Here is a 4,565-nt window from a genome sequence, read left to right on the forward strand (position 1 = left end):
GCGCCCAACGTGGGGCCCTGAACTCACGGTATATATTAGACAGGAAAATTTTTTTCCCGCAAAGTGTCAAAGCTGTTTATTAGGCGTTTTCGTGTTTTTTTCATAGATATACGGGTGTAGCCGCCATTTTGGGGGCCCGCCACGTGCTTAATTCGTGAATTTACTTTCACCTTTGCATATTTTGTGCATAGTTTTTTCGTTTAAAGTTTTATTGCATTGTTGATAGGTATTGTTTTTTGCATTTAGCACATATTTCTGCATTTTCTCGCATAGTCTGTGTTGATTTTGACTTCGAACATTTTTGTGTATTGCACCATTCGCTCGTCATGAATGTTTCGTTTGAAGAGGCTTTGCAAGCCTTGGGGTTAGACGACACTTTAACTCCCGATGAGGAGTTTGGGTATATTAGTGGCAGACATCATGGCCCAGATAATGTCGGTTTTAGAACTCCGGGTGATATGGGTTACTGTGCTCCGAGCACTGTTAGGGTAGGTCAGGCTGCCGGCCCATCCCGCTTTCAAGGGGGGCAGGCAGGCTATCCCCAGTGTGGGAGGGGGATTTGGCAGGGTACAGTAAGGGAGCCAGAGGTCACTGTGGCACACTCTGTTGTGCCTGGGCCAGCCAGTAGTATTCAGCCGGGGGTGTCCCCCGGGTCTTCGGTTAGATGCAGTTCACCAGTTGGTTATAGGGAATTTGTCCCGCCCAGCGATTATGTAGGGGTCCCCATGTCACGTCGTTCCCATGTGGCCCTTACCCGTCAGTGTGACCCAACTGTTAGGGATGTTCCTGTCGACCGAGGGCCTGAGGATACCATTGGAGTCACCCCGCTGCATCCGCCTCATGTTCAAGGGGACCTGAGACCCCACCTGCTAGACCTTGATTCCCCCATCACCCCGTCCCCCTCCAACCCCATGCCCGGCGGGCCTGTCAGGCCTGCATACCAGCCCACACCCCAGCCCTGTAGCTATTGCCCTACTAGTTCCACCACCCATCCCCAGGACCCTGCTAATGTAAGCCAAGGGCAGCTTGTGGATTTGCCACATGCACCCCAGATTGTTGATTTTCAACCCCAAGCTTCACTTGCTCAGCCTACCCCTGACCCTGGAAATAGTAACTCAATGTCAGGTAGTAGGCCCCCTCATGGGGTGCCTCGCCATCCTCCCCCTGGGGGGGGGGAGTACCTTGCCACTAGGGTCCAGGAGTCCTTGGTCCATACCTCACAGGGATCCTTTGGTGTGCGCATGTGCACTGCTGTAACCCAGCCGGTTGCACCCAGCTGTTATTACCCCACACCCCAGCCCCGGGATGATCGGTATTTAACTGCGCAGGGGGGGCCAATGTCAGGACGCCACCAGTATTTTACAGGTTATGCGGTCCCAACACCTGTGGCCTCCACCCAGCCCAACAATCCTGGGGGGAGAGGGAGGTAGAATAGCGCAAGTCCAGCCACAGCATCATGAGCCCTTGTCTGGGGAACCCCATCCCCTGGGTGACCATACATATGTCCCAGTACCCCATGAATATGAGCCCCCGGCTAGGGATGTACCTCCCCATGCAAGTCACGCGCGGACTCCCGCTGCGTCTTGCAGTCCCCCTGAGTACGCGCGGATCTCCGCAGCGTCTCACCATCCCCATGAACATGTGCGGTTATCCGCAGCGCGCCCTCATCCCAATGCAAGTTACGCGCGGACTCCCGCTGCGTCTTGCAGTCCCCATGGATACGCGCGGTTATCCGCAACGTATCACGCACCCCCGGAGTACGCGCGGTCATCCGTAGTGTCTCGTGGGGTCCCCGAGTTTTCGCAGACGCCCGTCGCGACCTATGGCTCACCTGGAGATGTGCAGCTGCATGCGATGCAGTACAATCCTCAAGACTATACCGCAGTGCCAGCCAGTTCCAGCCACCCGACCGTCCGGAATAGACCTAGATATAAGGATCTCCGCTATGATGGCAAGTCCAACTGGAAAGCCTTCCTCCATAAGTTTGTTCGCTTCTCGCGCAGCCAACAGTGGAATGAGACCGAGCAACACGATCAATTCTGTTTCTTCCTGGAGGGCCCGGCCAGTGAGTATTACACCTTGATGCTAGAGACTACCCCCCGCCTGAGGTTCAGCGAAATACTCCGGAAGTTCGACAAGCGCTTTGGCTCATCGGCACCAGACCTCACTCATCAACTTAATTTCCAATCAGCGACCCAGAATAGTGGTGAGTCCCTGCGACAGTGGTCTGACAGAGTGCTCACTTTGGCTACTCGTGCATTCCCCCAGCTACCAGATGTTCATACCCAGGCTATACCGCGTCTGTGTTATGGAGCTGAGGACCGGGAGGCGGGTTTGTACGCTTTGGATGGCCAACCCAAGACTGTGGAGGAAGCTGTCGACCGCATGCAGTACTTCCAGCATTCGCGTCAGAGCAGACCCCCCAAGCCTAAGCGGGAGGCGGTTAGGGCCATGGCGGATAAGGACAAGGTAGCTGAAGATAAGGTAGCTGAAGATAGCCAGAAGGATGGTGAAGGGGAGAAGGTGCGTAAAATAAAAACCAATACGGTAAAACAGAGCATCCCGGAAAACGGCTATTCATTCCCTGCTCGTGACAGGTGTGTGTCGTCGTGTCTAAATGATTGCGTAAACTTTGCTAACATGTTTCAGTGTGAAATAACAGCCCCTCCCAAATCTAATACAATCGATAGCGTGGCCTGGTTTTGTGAGGAACAGACTGCTGGGAGAGATGAAATTGGGCGAGTGATGGACCTCGGGTGTCAAATGTCTTGCCCTTTCTGGGTTTAAGACCTTTGATTGATTTGGATACAAGAAAAGACTTAGTAGTGTCGTGCTGTGCCTAGTTTATGATTGAATGAAAAAGCACATAAATAGAGTTCCACTGTCTTAGCCGAGTATTTCTGAATGGACAGGTATGCAATGAATGTGAGTAATGTGTCAGAAGGTATGGGCAAGATGTCTGTGAGGTTATAGAGATCAAGGAAAATGTGATTTTTTTTGTAAGCTGTACTGTAGGCTAGTTTGGAGTTATGTGACAGTGATGTGTAAATTAATCGCAGTTGATTGCTGCGTGGGTTCCGTCACAATACTTGCAGCTGTGTTTAAACCTGCAATGTGGGTAAAAACGACATTGTTTACCGCTGTTGTATAAGTTGCAGAAGTAGTTATTGCATATTGTATTTGGTCGACGTTGATATTTGATGAGAGAGGTGTATGGATTTTGAGGCTGGTCAGAATTTAAAGGTGACTTGTCGTTACCGACAAACAGCAGCCACAATTTGGTGTTGATTTGACCCCATGAGGTGTGGGGGTCTGACGCTTTCCTCAGTCTAAATTGTTCATCGTACTTGTACCAACCAGTGGATTTAGATGCCGAATGCGGATATCCCGCATATATTTCAACAGTTTCTGTTCTCTTGTACGATATTTCTCCAGCATAACGCTGGAAAAAATAATAAAAGCAGTTGTCCATTTTTCAATAGAGAGGAGCAAGTTGGTATTTTGCTTTACCAGGCACATTTTACCTTCCCTGATTTGCAGTTCCCCTTTTGATTCAATTTCATTAGCGAGTTCTATTGTGAACTTGAGGAGGAGTGCCAAATCAATGAAATTCCCCTCCCAAAACTTTTGCTTAAGTTTAGGGGGGATATGGCCGCCAAGTGGGTCAAAAATAGTTAGTTTGAACAGGTTGGTAATCATTTATATCAAATAGATTAAAATTGGATTCCTCCACAACTGAGGGGATGTTAAAAGACTCACTGGCTTGCTGTGGTGGTTGCAGTCCCTTTTCTATATGTGTGGACATAATGGAAGCAGGCACATTGACAGTGTCTGAGGACGTTGGTGCTTCATTGGGTTCGAATGTCTGAGTCCTTCGCCTCCCTCGTCCCCTGGCTGGTGCCAGTTTTTTTTATAAATCATATTTTATAGAATATATGTATTGAATATATGTATTTCATATCATATTTTTAAAGCAATCCTTGGGTTTTTTCCTTTTTTTAATTTTCTCTTGATATTATTAAACGACAAAAATTAAAACTTTTTCTATTCAATATAATTGTTTTGGAAATAAAAATGTTGTTTATACAACTCTATTTACATGTACATCATCAACTATCATCATTGAATAAATTTGCGACCCTTCTCGGAAGCAATCTAATAACTGCGCATGCGTGCACAGCAAACTTCCCATCTGACTTAGTTTCAGAATGCAGCAAAAGACATATCAATGAGAATTTTAATAAAGAATAATGTAAGAAATAGGTGAAAAATCATTAGATATGTGTAAAATTGAAGATATTTTACTGTTAAATTAGATCAAAAGTTTATGAATAGTATTACTTGACGCGGATATGTGGTCATCCGTGAGTCATATTCTTTTGAAGTGAAAATCTTTGTTATATTCTTACAATTTAAGAGAAAGAGTTTTCTTACACTTATCAATAACTAATTATTATTCAAAAAATTTTTTTTTTCAAAATTGATATTCACTCTGCCCGCACACTTCATTAAACAGTTGTTGTTGGGGTTTTTTTTTAATATAGAATAACACAAATGGTGTGAAA

Source organism: Magallana gigas, chromosome 10, assembly GCF_963853765.1.
Source record: "Magallana gigas chromosome 10, xbMagGiga1.1, whole genome shotgun sequence".
Taxonomy (NCBI): Eukaryota; Metazoa; Mollusca; class Bivalvia; order Ostreida; family Ostreidae; genus Magallana; species Magallana gigas.